The following is a 20,159-nucleotide window of genomic DNA, read 5'->3' as shown; positions in this document are numbered from 1 at the left end:
TCCATGAACTGAATCTCAAGAGAAGGTGGGTCATGCAGCAAGACAACAACCCTAAGCACACAAGTCATTCTACCAAAGAATGGTTAAAGAAGAATAAAGTTAATGCTTTGGAACGACTAAGTCAAAGTACTGACCTTAATCCAATCGAAATGTTGTGGAAGGCCCTGAAGCAAACAGTTTATGTGAGGAATCCCATCAACATCCAATATTTCATATTGTCATGTTTATGAACAGGTGGCATGGTGGTGTAGTGGTTAGCGCTGTCGCCTCACAGCAAGAAGGTCTGGGTTCGAGCCCCGTGGCCGGCGAGGGCCTTTCTGTGTGGAGTTTGCATGTTCTCCCCGTGTCCGCATGGGTTTCCTCTGCGTGCTCCGGTTTCCCCCACAGTCCAAAGACATGCAGGTTAGGTTAACTGGTGACTCTAAATTGACCATAGGCGTGAATGTCAGCGTGAATGGTTGTCTGTGTCTATGTGTCAGCCCTGTGATGACCTGGCGACTTGTCCAGGGTGTACCCTGCCTTTCGCCCATAGTCAGCTGGGATAGGCTCCAGCTTGCCTGTGACCCTGTAGAACAGGATAAAGCAGCTAGAGATAATGAGATGTTTATGAACATAATTTGAGAGGTTGTTTTCTTCTAAAATCATTCTGACCTGTTTTTCTTCCAAGTTATGTAACTTGTTGTAACTTACCTGCAGTCGCACATTCTGTGCTGGCTTGCTTATTCATGTACTGAAGTTGAAGTTGATGTCAAGGTTGTTTTTGCCAAAAAACGATCTGTATTCTTCTGAATTATTGTAACTTCTCTGTGCCTGTTCTCCTAATATGTCATTAAGACATAGCTACAGTTTTCCACCTGTGCTCTGAATTAGACAGTTGTCTACACTGCACCATGTAGTGCTGAGCTTATCAGATAGTTCTCAAGGCCATACGTTCATGTACTGGAATGTTGGGAATGTGTGGGGAAAATGAAGCATGAATGAATGCATCTTAATGTAGGAATATCAGGTGAAAATTCAATGCAAATTGCTTGAAACTGCACTCATTGAATTCAGAACTGAATGAAGAGCAAATACTTTTTACAGAATTAAAATATGTTTATCTATTCTTGAGATATTACAAATCAAAGATTGTAAAAACAGCTTAATTTTTTTCGAAAACTGCCGTAATATTCTGTATGAGGAGCACATGGTCCAAAATGGGCCTCATTTAACAAATGAGATCAAATGAAAAAATGAGTAGGTAAAGCTATGAATCATATTAAAACTAGCAGAAATTTTTGCTGAATACTTCATCAACAGTGCGAGCTAGAGAACATCCCCATAAAAGTTATCTGACTGATATTCACGAGTAATCCAGTCGGAAACCGGTCAGAAGAGAGATAGCCTGACCGCTTTCCCGTGACTCAAAAAGCACCGGCAGTTTCCTGACATCACGCAACCAGAGAGTGTACCCTGTTTACCAACTTCAACCTGCCATTCCTCCTAAGGTACTGAACAGATCTTAACCAGATACATTTCTTTGGAAAGCAGAAATTATAAGCTTTTTAATGATAGTATTCATGATAGAAAATATTCAAGAGTTAAGCAATGACAGATTTGGAAACTTAGATGAGCGTCTGCATGCACAATTTTCACACCACGGCCAGCGAGCATCTGATACACCTACTTAACAAATATTAAGATGGACAATGAAAGATGTACTGACCAGTGAAAAATAATGGTGAAGATCTGATGAGGATTGATGTGAAATGCCAGCCAATAAGATTATTGGCGATAACAATGGGTGTGAACTACACTGTAAAAAAAAATTGTTGTTTTGAATTAAAAAAGTGAGTTACCTGGTAGGGTGGCACGGTGGTGTAGTGGTTAGCGCTGTCGCCTCACAGCAAGATGGTCCAGGTTCGAGCCCTGTGGCTGGCGAGGGCCTTTCTGTGCGGAGTTTGCATGTTATCCCCGTGTCCGCATGGGTTTCCTCTGGGTGCTCCAGTTTCCCCCCCAGTCCAAAGACATGCAGGTTAGGTTAACTGGTGACTCTAAATTGACCGTGAGTGTGAATGGTTGTCTGTGTCTAAGTGTCAGCCCTGTGATGACCTGGCAACTTGTCCAGGGTGTACCCCGCCTTTCGCCCGTAGTCAGCTGGGATAGGCTCCAGCTTGTCTGCGACCCTGGAGAACAGGATAAAGTGGCTAGAGATAATGAGATGAGATGCATTACCTGGTTGCCTTAAAATTTTGAGTTTATTACAGTTTTTCTCAATTGGTTTGGCTCATTTCTTGAAACTGAGATGACATTCTCAAAATAACATGGACAAATCCCCAAACTCACTTGCAATTTCTCACAACAGATTGGCATTTCTCATTGCTTTCATCAAATTGCAAATCCTTTGTACATGTCTCAAGTGTCTAGTGCATCCTTGCAAATGGTTATGTACAAGTGGCCCACAGTTAACACAATCATCCCACATTTAGCACGACTTCCAAATGAATAGATGTTCGTAATCCATCCCAATTAGCTGTTTCTCAATGTAATGGTCGTTCCCTCCAAAACATGTCAGAACAATTTCATTGTATAAGTCATCATATGCAGAATAGTCTGCTCAATTGTCAAAATTAGTCAAGGACATAATACAATATAGTATATATATTTTTGGAAGATTTTTGGAATAAATACATGGCAGTCAGGTGAATAAGTGACAGGTGAATTCAGGTTTTGACTAACGATGGAGGAGTTTCCCACATCACAGATGACCAATCCAACAGTTTGTGGAGTTACCTGGCAAGTGTTGTGTATGACTGTGACTGCTGCCATACATGTATACTGTATATAGAGCTTGGCCTGGTGCCAGTACTATTTGCAGAGTGAACATGGAGGAACCTCAACAAGGACAACTTCCAGCTGGAGGAAGAGGAAGAGAAGGAGGAGGAAGGAGAGGAAGAGGAGGAGGGGTGCGGATGCGTGGTGGTGGAGTAGGGGCAAGAGGGCGAGGACTGCGTAGGCATCACACTGTCCCCGATGAAATTCGAGCCACCATTATTGACCATGTAGTCAATCATGGCCTAACCATGGCAGAGGCAGGGCGCCGAGTGCAGCCTAACGTGCCACGCTCTACAGTCTCCTCCATCATACAACCCTTTCGCAGGGAAAACAGATATGCACTCAGGCAGTGATGGAATTACAATTTTTTCTAGGAAAGCTGTGTGTGTGTGTGCACGCCTGCACATGTGTGTAGGCCCATACTGCAAAATCGTATGATGCAGTGTTGCATATATAAAGTGACAAAGAAAATACTACAGTAAATTGGACAAAATAAAGTAAATTACAGTTGCAGTTTAGAGTAGTATTGCAGTGCAAATTGTCATGTCTGTGTCTATCTGCAGAATTGGGCGACAGCCTCCTTTGGGCGGTAGAAGGAGATTGCTCACAGATCCCCAGGAACAAGCCATCTGCAACATGGTTATACAAAACAATGCCATCACACTCACACAGATCTGTAATGCAGTCCTTCAAGACGAATCCATCTTCCACAATATCAACTCCATTAGCATCTCAACCATAGACCGGGTACTGAAGAGAAATCATATGACCATGAAACAAATATACAGGGTACCATTCGACAGGAACACAGAGAGGGTGAAAGAACTGCGGTACCAGTATGTGCAGGTAAGTCAATTACTGTATTTGTTTTCCACCATTGTAACCTATACACTATGCAGAGGTTCAAAGTTTGGGGGGTTTTCCGTGTCTTTACTGTGCCTTTGGAATCCAGTATCTGACCACAGAATTTTGCCTAACGACTGTAACAGAAAACTGTGATCAGTATTTCTCCATTTTGTGTCAAAGACCACCTGGAGTACCTCTGCATAGGCCAGCATAGGTTTGGAACCGCTGCAGGTTATATTGACTTTGTGAAGAACATATTACTGCTGTGTATGACCCATCTACATGATTTGGTTTTACCTATATTTCTCTTTTGTAGAGAATAATGGCATTGGAGGGGATTGAAACACCTTATCTCCTGGTGTTTGTAGATGAGGCTGGTTTCAATCTGGCCAAGAGCCACAGGCGCGGACGTAACATCATTGGCCAGCGGGCCACAGTGGACGTCCCGGGTCAAAGAGGGGGAAATATTACAATGTGTGCGGCCATTTCTGACAATGGTGTGGCCACACGTATTGCAAGCCTGGGCCCGTACAACACTCAGAGGCTCCTCCTCTACCTGGACCGTCTGTATATGGATTTAGTCCCCGAAAATGAAAGAGGTCTCGAAGCACCCCACCTACCACAGTTTGTCATTGTGTGGGACAATGTGAGCTTTCACCGTGGCCCACTCATCAGAGCATGGTTCAACAGCCATCCAAGGATGCGTAATGTGTTTTTACCACCATATTTGCCGTTTCTCAATCCTATTGAAGAGTTTCTCTGCTTGGGGGTGGAGAGTTTATGAACGCCACATTGGGGATCAGAGGTCTCTCCTCAATGCGATGGATGCTGCCTGTGAAGACATCACAGGCAATCAGTGTCGGGGTTGGCTAAGACATTCGCGCCGCTTCTTCCCACGCTGCATCGCAAGGGAGAACATCCGGTGCAATGTAGATGAAAATCTGTGGCCAAACAGAGAGCAGCGGATGGATGGCCAGGAGGATGAGGATGGTGACCAGGAGAGGGTGGGGGAAGATGGCAACAGCGACTAGTCCAAGTGTTTCATTTCTGGAACTTTATTGCTTTTTTGGTTCATGTTTATATTTTGCCATACAGCCTTTCAGCGCGAGGACGCATGATATCACATGCAGAAGGTCAATGCATATTTTCCTTTTACCTATATTCTCTGTACGTAATGCAGTAATGCATGTGTAGCGCGTATCGAGTGTGGGTGGAGCACAGAGGACGGCAGGACAACATTTGGAGGCAGACAAGGCGATTTATTTTGACACTTTTCAGTAATCCCATTCATTCGTTCACACGCACACACTTGTCTGGTCCCGGGTTGCGCTCCCTCTCCTCTCTCTCTGCCTCCTTAAATAGGGAGCGGTTACTGGGGAAACACACACAAACACAGGTTAATTATCCTCAGGTGTCGTGATTCTGCCACTCACCTTCCCCGGGTCCACCCTCCTGTCACAGACCGGCGCTTGACCACGCCCCCGCTGCCACATGCCCCCACCGCCCGACTCAGGCCGGGCGCTCGTCCGGCCCGCAGCCGACTCCCCCCCCCCCTTGACGGGAGAGGAAGTCCGCCACGACCATCTGCGCCCCCGGCCTGTGGACCACCTTGAAGTTGAAGGGTTGGAGTGCCAGATACCAACGGGTGATCCGCGCGTTGGCATCCTTCATGCGGTGGAGCCACTGGAGGGGCGCGTGGTCCGAACAGAGAGTGAAAGAGCGCCCCAGCAGGTAGTAACGGAGGGCGAGGACCGCCCACTTAATCGCCAGGCACTCTTTTTCAGTTGTGCTGTAGCGCCCCTCATGCACCGACAGCTTCCGGCTGATGTACAGGACCGGGCGGTCCTCCCCCTCCACCTGCTGGGACAAAACGGCCCCCAGCCCTCTGTCCGACGCATCGGTCTGCAACACAAAAGGGAGAGAGAAGTCAGGGGAGTGTAAAAGTGGCCCCCCACACAGTGCAGCCTTTACCTCAGAGAAAGCCCGCTGGCACTGCTCCGTCCACTGGACCGGATCTGGCGCCCCCTTTTTAGTGAGGTCAGTCAGTGGGCTGGTGACGTCCGAATAATTAGGTATAAACCTACGATAGTAGCCAGCCAGCCCCAGGAACTGCCTCACCCCCTTTTTGGTCTTGGGCCTCGGGCAGGCTGCAATTGCTGCTGTCTTATTAATTTGGGGACGCACCTGCCCGTTGCCCAAGTGGAAGCCCAGATACCGTACTTCCACCCGCCCAATCGCACACTTCTTCGGGTTGGCAGTGAGTCCCGCCCGCCTCAGCGACCTAAGGACGGCCCTCAGGTGTTGTAGGTGCCGCTGCCAATCGTTACTATAAATAATGATATCATCTAGGTAAGCGGCGGCATAGGTGGCGTGGGGCCAGAGGACCCGGTCCATCAGCCGCTGAAACATAGTGGGCGCCCCAAACAGCCCAAAAGGAAGTGTGACGAACTGGTGTAAGCCGAACGGTGAGGAAAAGGCTGTTTTTTCCCGGGATAATGGAGTCAAGGGGATCTGCCAATATCCCTTCATCAAATCCAGTGTCGAGTAAAAGCGAGCCGTGCCTAGTCGATCGAGCAGCTCATCAATACGAGGCATTGGGTACGCATCAAATTTAGACACCGCGTTGACTTTTCTATAGTCCACACAGAACCGGACCGAGCCGTCGGCCTTGGGAACCCAGACCACCGGGCTGCTCCAGTCACTGTGGGACTCCTCGATGATGCCTATTTCGAGCATGGCCTGAAGTTCTTCCCGAACCACCTTTTTTTTGTGTTCGGGTAATCTATAAGGACGGCTCCGCACTACCACCCCCGGGGGCGTCTCTATGTGGTGTTCTATGAGGTTAGTGCGACCGGGCAGGGGCGAGAACACATCCGAAAACTCGGCCTGCAACTGGGCGACCTCCGTGAGTTGGGTCGGGGAGAGGTGGTCTCCACAGGGGACCGGAGAGGTACGTGATGCCAATGACCCTTTTTGGACCTCCGGCCCCAGCTCCGCCTTCTCCGGAACTACCGACACCAACGCCACGGGGACCTCCTCGTTCCAGAGTTTGAGCAGATTGAGGTGGTAGATCTGTAGCGCCCCCTCCCTGTCCGTTCGCCTAACCTCATAGTCGACGTCCCTGACTCGCCGTGTGACCTCAAAGGGTCCTTGCCACTTGGCGATTAATTTGGAGCTCGACGTGGGCAACAGGACGAGTACCTTATCTCCCGGAGTGAACTCTCTAAGGCGCGTGCCCTTGTTGTACAGGCGGGCTTGCCGTTCCTGGGCCTGCCGCAAATTCTCCTGAGTTAGGTGGGTGAGCGTGTGGAGTTTTGCGCGCAGATCCATAACGTACTGAATTTTGTTTTTGCTCTGTGAAGGTCCCTCCTCCCAATTTTCCCGCAGTACATCTAAGATGCCGCGCGGCTTACGCCCATATAATAATTCAAATGGGGAGAACCCCGTGGAGGCTTGGGGGACCTCTCGCACTGCAAACAACAAGGGTTCGAGCCACTTATCCCAGTTACGTGCGTCCTCACTTACGAATTTTTTGATAATATTCTTGAGGGTGTGATTGAACCGTTCAACTAAACCGTCCGTCTGGGGGTGATAAACGCTGGTGCGGATCGGCTTAATACCCAGTAGCCCATACAGTTCGCTCAGTGTTCGTGACATAAACGAGGTGCCTTGGTCAGTCAGAATCTCTTTCAGGATTCCAACCCGGGAGATGACGTGGAAGAGGGCCTCCGCAATACTGCGTGCTGAGATATTGCGAAGAGGCACCGCTTCCGGGTATCGCGTTGCATAGTCCACCAGAACCAATATAAAGCGGCACCCTCGTGTCGACCGATCTAATGGCCCGACGAGATCCATCCCAATTCTTTCAAACGGGGTCTCGATTAATGGTAGGGGGCGCAAGGGCGCTTTTGGAATGGCCGCTGGATTTACTAACTGGCATTCATGGCACGCCGTACACCACTTACGGACGTCGGCGCGAATCCCCGGCCAATAGAATCGGGCCATTATTCGGGCGAGTGTCTTATCCTGCCCGAGGTGTCCAGCCATGGGATTAAAGTGAGCCGCCTGAAATACCAATTCCCGGCGGCTCTTTGGAATTAGCAATTGGGTGACTCGCTCTTTCGTCTGAGTGTCCTGCGTCACTCGGTATAACCTATCCTTCAAAATGGAAAAATAGGGGAAGGATGGGGTGGCACCCGGCGGGAGCGTCTGACCATCGATTACTCTCACTTGGTCAAACGCGTGTCGCAGAGTCTCGTCTCGCGATTGTTCCAGTGGGAAATCCGTGAGGGATTCCCCAATAGAAAGAGGAGGGGCCGGTGGCTCCTCACTCTGTCGCGGAGATGACGTAGACGGCTCTGCGACCGCAGCTCCAGCCAAAGTGACACCAGGACCCTCCCCTGTTAACAGGCAGGACCCACTCTTTATTAGGTGTGCCATTAAACCCCGAAATCCCGGCCAATCAGTCCCCAAAATCAAAGAGTGGGTAAGGCGAGGATTAACCGCCGCCTTCACTATCGATTTCTCCCCTCTGAAATGTATGTGGACCGACACCAACGGGTAGCTGTGAATATCCCCGTGCACACACAACACCTTCACCCCTTGTGCTCCCCCCAATGCCTCGCCTTGCACCAGGCTTTGGCGGATTGAGGTCTGATTGCAACCTGAATCCACCAACGCCTGATATGTAGCCCCTTGTACACTTACCGGTATGCGATACGCTCCGGCCCGATCGAGGGCAGCCTCTGGCGCGTCGGGGATCCGCACCACCGCCCCCACTTCCATCGCTACACACTGTTGCTGCAGGTGGCCCGGTTCCCCGCAGCGCCAGCAAACCGGCCCGGGCCTTCCCTCTGCAGCTGTGTTCTGGGGCTCACTCACCTGAGGGGGGGGAGAGAGACACAGAAGGGAGAAACGGGAGGGCACCACGGGTGCGGCGGGCCGGCTGGGGTGGAGCCGGCCCCCGCCTCCGCGGTGGGGGAATGGGGCGAGGACGGGACACGGGAGGAGGGGGGGGGGAGAAAGAGAGAGAGGAGAGGAAAAAGAAGATGCTGTCGTCCGCTGTCCTGCTGCTGGAACAGCCGCCAGATGATCCTCCGCCAGTCCCACGGCCTGATCCAGCGACGCCGGGCGGTGGCACTGGACCCACTCCGCGGTTCCAGCTGGTAAGCGGGCGATGAACTGTTCCAGCGCCACCTGGTCGATGATTCCCTCGGCGTCACGATCTTCGGCCCTCAGCCACCGCCAGCAGGCGTCCCGGAGCTGCTGGCCGAACGCGAATGGGCTGCCGACTTCCTCCATCCGCAGCGCGCGGAAGCGCTGGTGCTGCTGCTCCGGCGTGCGCCCCACGCGCTGGAGGACAGCCCGGCGAAGGTCGGCGTAGGCCAGCCTGCGGTCGGCGGGGAGCTGTAGTGCGGCCAGCTGCGCCTCTCCCGTCAGGAGGGGGAGGAGGCGCGCCGCGCGCTGCTCCATCGGCCACCCCGAGGCTTCGGCGACCTGCTCGAACAACGTGATGAAAGCCTCGGGGTCGTCCTGCGGGCCCATCCTGGTCATGGTGAGGGGAGACGGTCCCGCGGCCGGGGCGCTGGTGGACCCCGCCGACGCGAGGAGACGCTAGAACGCCTCTCGATCTTCCTGCTGGGCCAGCACCAGGGCTTCAAAGCGGCGCTCCTGCTCCTTTCGGAGCGTGACGAGTGCCTGGTGCTGGCTCTGCTGAGCCGTGGCGAGGGCGTGGACCAAGTCCGCGAACGTGGAGGATTCCATGGGGCTGCTGTGTTGGTGCTCCACCTTGTCCCGGGTTTCGGCACCACTGTAGCGCGTATCGAGTGTGGGTGGAGCACAGAGGACGGCAGGACAACGTTTGGAGGCAGACAAGGTGATTTATTTTGACACTTTTCAGTAATCCCATTCATTCGTTCACACGCACACACTTGTCTGGTCCCGGGTTGCGCTCCCTCTCCTCTCTCTCTGCCTCCTTAAATAGGGAGCGGTTACTGGGAAAACACACAAACACAGGTTAATTATCCTCAGGTGTCGTGATTCTGCCACTCACCTTCCCCGGCTCCACCCTCCTGTCACAGACCGGCGCTTGACCACGCCCCCCGCTGCCACAGCATGCAATTTGGTTTGTGTGAAAATTGTGTGAATAAACAATTTCCTTGGTGAAATGAGTGCACTGTGTGTGGTGTCAAACTTTGGAGGCTGCCCTCACTGTAAAACCCTATTTCTCCAGTTTTATATATAATAGTATTCCTTTAGCTAGACCTCTGACAAAATGTCTAAGCATTCTGACTTGCAGTGCTTACACAATGCCAAAGGGCCAATGCATTTTGGGGGCATTGACTATTTATGTGAGAAGGATATTTAGTTTTGACACATGGGTAAACTGTTTTGGGAGAGATATGAGCATTTGCAGATGATCCATGTAGTTGTGCTGAGCCATCCAGGTCATTTAGACAGAAGCACTTAATGAACGAAAATGAGGCCAAGCAATTGAGAAGGATCTATGCCATTTTTATGGTACTGACTATTTATATGGGAAAGGGATTTCATTTTGAAGCATGAATGAACAGTTTTGGGAGACATATGACATTTTGCTGGTTATCTGAAGGGTTGTGCAGAACTGTAACACTGTTTGGCAAAATGACCTTATAGTTATCGGAATGTCATCTCAGTTTCAGGAAATGAGCCAAACCAATCGAGAAAAACTGTAAAACTCAGTAAGTTAGCATAATGAGGCATTCAAGTTGCTAACTTACTATACGAGTTTCAATAAACTTGAAATTTTAAGGCAACTAGGTTACTCACTTTTTTAAGTTAACACAACAAATTTTTTTACAGTGTATGATTTTTAGAAATTGATAAAATAAGAAATTATGTCATTATACAAGAGATCATTCTGCAGACTGACTTGGCTTTTGTTGCTTGCTCCAATAAAAGTCTAATTTCTGCAACTCCTCAACTATTTGACTCTTCTTGAAGACACGACCCTGACATGACCCCAACGTGATTGGGTAGAACCATCTCTCACTGGCTGTGCCTGGGTGAACACAGACAGGTGGCTACCTAAAAGGTAAGCAATTTTTTGCTTTTTTTTTTAAATGGGTAAACTTTTAGGCAATGGGCTCAGTGGTAAGAGATCTAAATTCTCCAAACACTGGCAAGAACTCAGAGTGTGGAAACAATTGAGTGTGGAGTCTCTGGGATGGGTTGATACAGCACACTCCTGGGCTGACTACTTGAGATGTGTGTGTGTGTGTGTGTGTGTGTGTGTGTGTGTGTGTGTGTGTGTGTGTGTGTGTGTTGACCTTGCTCAGGAGACTTTGAACGGAGTTGTAGAAATACTATTGTGTACACAATGTAATGGGGGGTTAAAATTGAAAAGAGAAAAGCTCCTAGGTACAGGTTGCATGTTAAATCCTGTGAATGCCACCCTATTGCATTTAAGGACTGATAGGGGGTTGTATGGACAGGTAAAAATCCTATCGTGACACTTTTCAAGAGGAAAAGGGCAGGACTTATAGGCAATGTTAGGGGGTAGTGTTGAGAAGGTACCTTTAAATGAAAGTGAGTGCATGTGAAATCTCTGTGTGTGGTGCATCTCCCTTCCTTTCCTATCTCTAAGTGTTAGTGACCCTGATCTCATTTGGTGGGGGCGTTGCGCACCTCTCCTGAGCCATCACTTAGGTGTGACCTGGTGGGGAGGGCACATTATCCCTAGCACAAGGGAAGGTATCAGTGAGTTCCAAAGCATCAGGTATCTAGAAATAAAGATCCTGAAATAAAGATCCTTGGGTGGCATGGTGGTGTAGTGGTTAGCACTGTCGCCACACAACAAGAAGGTTCTGGGTTTGAGCCCAGCGGCCAATGGGGGCCTTTCTACCGTATGTGGAGTTTGCATGTTCTCCCTGTGTCTGCATGGGTTTCCTCCGGGTGCTCCAGTTTCCCCAATAGTCCAAAGACATGCGGTTAGGTTAGCATAGCGGCCTTGGACTGAGGTGCCCTTGAGCAAGTCACCTAACCCCCAACTTCTCCCTGGGCACTGTAACATGGCTGCCCACTGCTCTGGGTACGTGTGTGTGTTCATTGCTCATGTGGGTGTGCATATGTGTATTCACTGCTTCAGATGGGTTAAATGCAGAGGAAAGTTTCACTGTGCTTAAGTGTATGCATTATAAATAAAGTTCTTCTTCTTCTGAATGTTTTGGAAACAAGTGTGTGTGTGTGTGTGTGAATTTATGAGTTCCAAAACATTAAGTATCTAGAGATAAAGATTCTGAATGTTTCAGAAACAAGTGTGTGTGTGTGCACGCGAGAATTTATGAGGTCCTAAGAATGACCAGGGGTCTATAATCCTGGCCAATAGAAAATGGTATGAAAGTGCTCTGTATGAAAGACACTATGTGCATGGAAAATAAAGTGTGTATGGGTAAATAAAAGGACAAAATAAAGGAAAGAGTTTTGCAAGAAACCCATGTTATAAAAACACATTTTTGGAAGAAGAATGAATATTAAGATATATTAGGTAGAAGGCATCCTTAACAGAAGAAAAGAAAAATTCACAGTAAACTTAGAAGAGTCGCCTTACATTCACTGGTGGGCACTTTTAGGAAGGATTTGAATAGCTAGAAAGCTGGAAAAAGTACTTGAGGATTTAATAAATGTTGAGACAGACAGACAGACAGACAGACAGATAGATACCCACCCACCTCTGGGGATCACATGAGCTGGTATTTACCTCAAGGTGTGGCAAAGAGATTCCAGGATGAGATTGGTGTCACTTAAAAAAAAAAAAAACAAAGAAAACCAGACAGCCAGCCAGAATGTATTTGTAAGTGCTGTAGATACAGACAGAGACTAGAAAAGCACTCAGAGCGCAGACCTCTGCCAAGAATCCTTTAAAAAATTCGGGATCCAGATGGTGATCCGGATCACCGCCAAAATTTAATGGATTGTTACTTGTGCCCAGTCACACCTCTGGAAAAAATTTCAGAGCAATCCGTTCATAACTTTTTCCGCAATGTTGCTAACAGACAAACCAACCAACGAACAAACCAACCAATGCTATCGAAAACATAACCTCCTTGGCAGAGGTAATAAAGAAGTATAAGAAAGAAAGGGCAAAAAAGGTAGTCAGCCAGATAGTGTGTGTGTGTGTGTGTGTGTGTGTGTGTGTGTGTGTGTGTGTGTGTGTGTGTGTGTGTGTGTGAGAACCAGTACTGCAGCTTCACATTCCAAACACACAGAGAGAGAGAGAGAGAGAAAACAACCATAGAAATTTCTGTGGAGGCCTAGAAAGGGAACAGGAAAGAATAGAGGCTCAGATAAGAGAATTAGAAAGGACAATAAGGGGGCTTCCGGTGGTCACGTAGACAAGATGGCAGCCTGACCCAACGCTCTCCCCAAATCTTAGATTATTTCCCCAGATTCAAGTGCATTAACAAAGTAATATAGTTGTTATACTAAGGAAGGGGACCATACCAGCAAAGCTAAAAGAAAAATGAACACAAGATCTGGAAAACGTGATAAAGTGCCTGCGGAAAGCAACGACGACGCTAGTGCTAGCTCACCTAGCCTGGTTGGGCCTGGTCTAACCGAAGCAAGCCTGCTAGCCAATATTCACGCTGAGATCAAGGTGATGAGCTCCGATGTTAAGAACGAGCTGCACTCATTCCGATCTACATTGAGAGAGGACATGAAGAAGGAGCTGACTGAACTTCGGGACGAGATTAATCAGGCCTTGGGAGATTTCGGGAGGACCTGAAAAACACAACGTGAGTCGAGGAAGCTGAACAGCATGTGGCCGAGCTGGAGGAGCGCAGCCTCGACCTGGAGGATTCGCTCTGACAAATGCAGCACAAACAAGACTCTATGCAAATAAAAATGACAGATTTAGAGGCTCGATCATGGTGAAACAATATCCGCATATATGGAATACCTGAAGGTGAGGAAGAAAATAACATGACGGACTTTGTGATCAATTTGCTGAAGTCGGAGCTGGCCACTCCTGGCAAGCTTGACTTGAAAATACAGCGCTGCCACAGAGCTCTGGGTCCACGGCCACCACGGGAAGCACCGCCGCACTCCATAGTAATTAAGTTTCAGGAGTATAAAACTAAAGAACTGATTCTGTCATCTGCTTGGAAGAAGGAGGTCTTTTACAAAGACATGAGGATTATTTTGACCACGACTATCCGACGGAGATAGTTAAGAAAAGAAGATAGTATGCAGGTATAAGGAGAGTGCTTAAGGAGAAGGGTGTGCGTTTCCAGACCCCCTCCCGCCTGCCAAGCTCAAGATGTTTTTGGACGGGGGACCCAGGATCTACAACGACGCAAGAGAAGCCGCTGACGATCTGCGGAAAAGGGGGTTCCCCATCGACCATAACGACCCCGGTCAAGTTCCAGTACCTCACACCACAGCATGGGAGAGAGCCGGGGACAAGCGCCGTCGGCGAGCATCTCACCCGGAGCAGATACGAGAGAAGCTGCGCGCTTTCTGCCACAATCCCCAGGAGATCTGACCCTAACACCAGGGTCTGAATGTGCCTGACCCCCCCCCTCCAGCTCTGTCAGGTCAATTAATAACTAGCAATTTGGGTTTTTTTAGTATTAATATTTTATTTTCCTCTCACATGCTGCTGATTAATAACCGTCTTTTGGCTTGAGATAAACAGATTTGTTGATAATGGGGGAGAGGATGGGTGGAAAGACTGCCATAGTAGAAATCTATGACATTTGAAATAACTTTTGCAACTTCAACAAGGGGCCCTTTTGTTAAATCAGGCTTTCCCCTGAGCTTTAAAGGGCATGTAAGTTCTCTTCTTGTGGAAGCCAGTTTGTTGTTCATTCATTTTGTTCTGTGTTGTCTATATTTCAATAGTTGTTTTTACTCAAGTTTAAGAGTAAGGCATTATAGGTTGCAACAGGCCACTACTGGCACAAAGAAACAAAGTAAATGGACTATCAGGAATATAAGATAATAACACTTAATGTGAATGGGTTACATAATCCAGTGAAAAGGATCAAAGTTATTGCAAAAATTTAAAAGGGAGAATATTCAAGTGGAGCCCTGTGATGACCTGGCGACTTGTCCAGGGTGTACCCCGCCTTTCGCCTGTAGTCAGCTGGGATAGGCTCCAGCTTGCTTGCGACCCTGTAGAACAGGATAAAGCGGCTAGAGATAATGAGATGAGATGAGATATTCAAGTGGCCTTTTGGCAAGAGACACATCTCTCCAACTCTGAACATGGAAAATTAAAGAAGATGGGGTTTACTAATACTTTTTATTCCTCTCACAAATCTGGGCGTAAGAGGGGAGTGGCAATTTTACTGTCAAACAAGTTACACTTCCAATTAACTGCTCAAATTAAAGACCAGGAGGGTCGCTATATCTTAGTCAAAGGCAAGATTGACCACAAGGAAGTCACTCTGTTAAACGTATATATGCCTCCAGGGCATGACAGATCATTTATTAAAAATATATTTGACTTATTAACCGTAGAGTCATCAGGAACTTTAATCTGTGGGGGTGATTTGAATATCCAATTGCAACCCAAGCTTGACTCAACAAATATACACAAGAGGAGAAGCCAAAACTCCGTATTCATGTGGAAAATGCTAAGGGAATTTGGTATGACAGATATATGGAGGGACCTGCACCCCACAGAAAAACAATTTACTTACTACTCCCCTTGTCACGCAGAATATTCCAGATTGGATTATTATTTTTTTATCTCAGCTGCAGATAGACATAAATGAATGTAGGATAGGTGTTAGAGATGTCTCAGATCATTCAGGAGTATATCTCTCTCTGAACCTGAATAACAAAAGGAAGAATACTCTATGGAGGCTCAATACTAGCTTGTCGAATGATAAAGTTTGTAAGGAATATATAAAAGAATTAAAAGAATACTTGCAAAATAATGATAATGGAACAGTTTCACCAAATGTCCTGTGGGATGCCTGGAAGGCAGTACTTAGGGGTAAACTCATAGCCTTTGCAGTTCATAGGAAAAAGGAGAAACTTAAACGCTTAGTGGAGCTGCAGTCAAAACTGAAGAACCTGGAAACTCAACACTCGACTCAAAGAGATCCACAACTATGGGCCCAAATAAAATGTATTAAACAAGAAATAAATCAGATTTATGACGAGGAAAATGAGGGAAAAAATGAGGTTTACTAAACAAAAATATTACAAAACTGGCCCTAAGGCTATGAAGCTTCTGTCTTGGAGACTACGTAAACAACAAGCAGAAAGAACTGTTTCCAAAATAAGAAACCCAAAAAAACAACAAAGCCTCTCATAAGCTAGAGGAAATTCATCAAGCCTTTGAAGCTTACTATAAGGACTTATATACTCAACCTGATAAAGCTGATGACTCTGTAATTGATGAGTTCTTAAAATCACTGGATCTCCCCTCAATAGGAGAACATCAGAATAATGTACTTGACAGCTGAGATAACAACCACTGAATTGGCTGGCACTATTTCTCGCCTAAAGACCAACAAATCACCAGGGTCAGATGGATTTGTTAGTGAATGGTACAAAACATTTAAACTTGAGTTGATGCTTCTTCTTCTTCTCAGATGCTTTAACCACACCCTTAAGGAAGGCCAGATGCCCCAATCGTGGAGCGAGACAGTAATATAAATTATTCCTAAGGAGGGTAAGGATAAGGGGGAATGTAGTTCTTATAGGCCAATTTCCATTCTGAATACAGACTATAAGCTATTTGCTTCAATTATGGCCAAAATAATAGATAAGTCACTGAAATGATTGACCCAGACCAAACAGGGTTTGTCCGAGAAAGATAAACGCAGGACAATATTAGACAAACACTCCATGTAGTAGACAACGTGATTAAAAGAAACACTAGTGAACTCTGATTAGTTTAGACACAGAGAAAGCATTTGATTCGGTTGGATGGGGCTTCCTTTACCAAGTGCTGCAACGATTTGGTTTTAATGAAAAATCTGTTCAGTGTATTAGATCACTTTTTACTCAAACCCTACCACCAGAATTAGAATCAATGGCCACCTAACTCAATCCATCAAATTAGAGAGATGTTGTCGTCAGGGCTGCCCACTAAGCCCCACACTCTTTGTGCTCTTCATAGAGCCCTTAGCTCAGGCAATAAGGGAGGACCCTGAGATTATAACGAATACAAGATAAGTTTATTTGCAGATGACATTTTGCTCACTTTGACTGACTTGCAGAGAAGTGTGCCCAGATTGATGTCTCTTTTGAGACTGTTTGGCTCATATTCTGGGTATAAATTGAATACACATAAGATGCAGATACTTACATATAATTTCACTCTGAATACAGAACTGAAAAGCAGATTTGATTTTAAATGGGATGCCTCTGCTATTAAATATCTGGGAGTTTGGATCCCAAAAGACATCTCCAAAATATATAAGACGAATTATGATCCAGTTATTAAGACAATCAAAGCAGATCTAGATAGATGGACTGTATTGCCTCTAGATATGTCTAATAGAATTGAAACGATAAAAATGAATGTCCTTCCCTGACTTCTGTACTTATTCCAGTCACTTCTGGTAGAGGTCCCTCCTAAGGATTTTAGGGAATAGAATAGAATGATATCAAGATTTATCTGGAACAGTAAGAAGCCTCGAATTAAATATACAATTTTGCAATTGCCTAAAGATGAGGATGGACTTTCCCTACCATGTGTGGAGGATTATTATATTGCCGCACAGCTAAGACCTCTAGTTTGCTGGTGTAATCCAAACTACTCCGCCAAATGGAAAGATTTAGAATTGATGCAATCTGAAACACCAGTACAGTCATTATTAGGTATTTGCCAATACCATGATTCTCACCTGGATAAAATAAACTGCTGGACCAAAGCTGCCCTTAAGGTGTGGTCAAACACCTGTAAAAGACTTCGGCTTGAGAAACATGCAAAAATATTGAAATGTGTGGCATATGACTCAGAGTTTTTACCATCAGGTCTAGATAAGCGTTTCAGGCACTGGTCACACAATGGTATAACTGCCTATTGCACTATAGCTGATAAGGACGGCCTACAATCTTTTACCCGCATTTCTGAATCATACAGACTGGGGAGAGAGGATATGTTTAGATATTTCCAGGTCAGAGACTATTTCGACAAAGAAATCAAGCAAACAAATAGGGATTCAAATTTGATCAGTATATTTATCGATGCATATAAGGCCAAAGACAGTAAACATCTAATATCTCAGATTTATAAAAAAAATTACAAAACTCCAAGAATCATTCTACTCTCCAAATTAAACAGAAATGGGAAAGGGAGTCCGGCCTGGAGATATCTGAGGATGACTGGAGAACCGTTTGGGTGTGTCAAGCTAAAGCCACCAACTCTAGGCCCTGGTGAGAATTCTGCTGGAAGAACTTAGTAAGATTTTTAATCACTCCTAAGTTGAAAGCTAAACAACGGGGTTACCAGGGTCAGAATGAATGTTGGAGACAGTGTGGACAGACCATGGCTGACCACTTCCATATATTCTGGGCCTGCCCCCTTATCCAGCCATACTGGCAGGATCTTGCAGGAGAAATTCAGTCAGTCAATCTTTGGTTTAAAAGTCAACTTTTCATTTATTACACTGTATTTGGGTAAATTCCCATTTGGACTCAGGACCCAGGACAACTCTCTTTATAAAGTGCTCTTGGCTGCAAGCAAGAAGGCCATTACAAGGAAATGGCTGCAGTCAAATTTGCCATCTAGGAATGACTGGATTACCATTGTAGATGAAATACAATGCATGGAAAAACTGATTTTCGCCTTAAGATTATGGACTGAACTTTACACAAAGTACTGGGAAAGGTGGACTTCATATTCTTTAAAATTTAACTCATTGTCTGTGTGAATAATCACTCCATTTTACATCAATGTATCGACTATGTCAGCCCTGTCAACCTGCCTGCTCATTACTATTCTGTCTATTTTTGTTCTTTCTGTGTTCCTTGTTTCCTTGTTGTATTTTATAGTTGGAAAAAGAACTGAAAACTTAATAAAAAGAAAGTTTACAAAAAGGACAATAAAAAGAAAATTAAGGGGCAGAAATGCGCTACATAAACTGGTAAGACATGATGAATATCATAGTCCAATGCAATGCGGACACCAACTTCCAATCCTAGTTAAAGGAAGATAGGCACAATACGTTCCATGGCAAACGAGACCTTGAGGGACTGAAAGCAAGCCTGCCTAGCATCTATGACAAAGTGAGCAAATGGATAAAAAAAATTGAGGAAAAAAATCAGAGGGAAAGATGTTGGCAATAGGAGACATGAAAGCTATATTGGGCAGAATAATTGGACAGAGTGTCATGATAGATGCATTGATAAATGCATGCTTGAGTCGGGACTCTCTTGACCAAATGAGAGATGGAGTACAGTTTAATCCATATCCTCCTCAGCTGTGGACAACATTAAGAACCGCATATCCAACAAAAGTTGACCCTAAAAACCTGAACCACAATACCTTTTACCAAATGCAATACCTATTACCAAGTGCTCAGTGTATGTTGTGTGAATGTCTGTAGATTGTATATCTTTCTTGTTTGTAAATTTTGTCTGTATCTTGTAAATTTGTAAACCCTTATGTCTGTACATCTTCTTGTTTATAAATCTTGTATATTTTATGTAAATCTCTTATGTATATAGTGAGGACTATTTCATAAGGCAGTGCACTGAATTTCGTTGTGTATCTTGCACAATAACAATAAAGCAATCTTGAACCTGGAGAAACTGAAAATTCAACTGCATACTGTAAATGCAACTGCGTGGTGGATAAGTGCCCGGTAGGAGGTCAATGGCACAGTTGTAGGGGCGGTGTGGTGGTAGGCCACATGCCTTACCCTTAATGAAGATCTCCCTTAGGTCCAGGTAACACTCTGGGACCCCTTCTAGGGACTCCGGCTGGGGACTCTCTACAGAGGTGGAGGAGAGACTTAGCTGAGGATGCTGAAGACAGTTCTGAAAACAGGTCAGGGACCATTGGAGAATCTCCTTATTCTGCCAGCAAATGAGTGGGTCATGAAGCTGCAGCCACAGATAACCCAAAATGATGTCATGATGTATGGTAGTGGTAAGTAGGAGTGAGATTAACTCTGAATCGAGGGCTCCCACCTGAATGTGCACAGGAGCGGTCCGGGAGGTGATGGGGCCATACCCTATCGGGCCTCCATCGATTGTCCTGATGTTGAGTGGGCTCTGCAGATGGTTTGTAGTCAAACTGAACTTCTGGACAACTGAGCTGTTGATGAAGTTCCCCTCCGCCCTGAGTCAATAAATGCAGAAAGCACGTAGGTCGAGGAAGGCAGCTTTAGCAATACAGGAACCTTGAAAGACTGAGCTCTAAATAATCTCACTGGACTCATCGGGTCAGCCTCAGTCTCTGCAGAGCTGGTGTGTGGTGGGTGGACTGGACAATGAATAATCTGATGGTTGGCACTCCCACAGTAGAAACACAGACCCTCTCTCCTCCTCCG

The sequence above is a fragment of the Neoarius graeffei genome, chromosome 8 (genome assembly GCF_027579695.1).
Source record: "Neoarius graeffei isolate fNeoGra1 chromosome 8, fNeoGra1.pri, whole genome shotgun sequence".
NCBI lineage: Eukaryota > Metazoa > Chordata > Actinopteri > Siluriformes > Ariidae > Neoarius > Neoarius graeffei.
The sequence above is the reverse complement of the archived record's forward strand: the minus strand, read 5'-3'. Positions refer to the sequence as shown.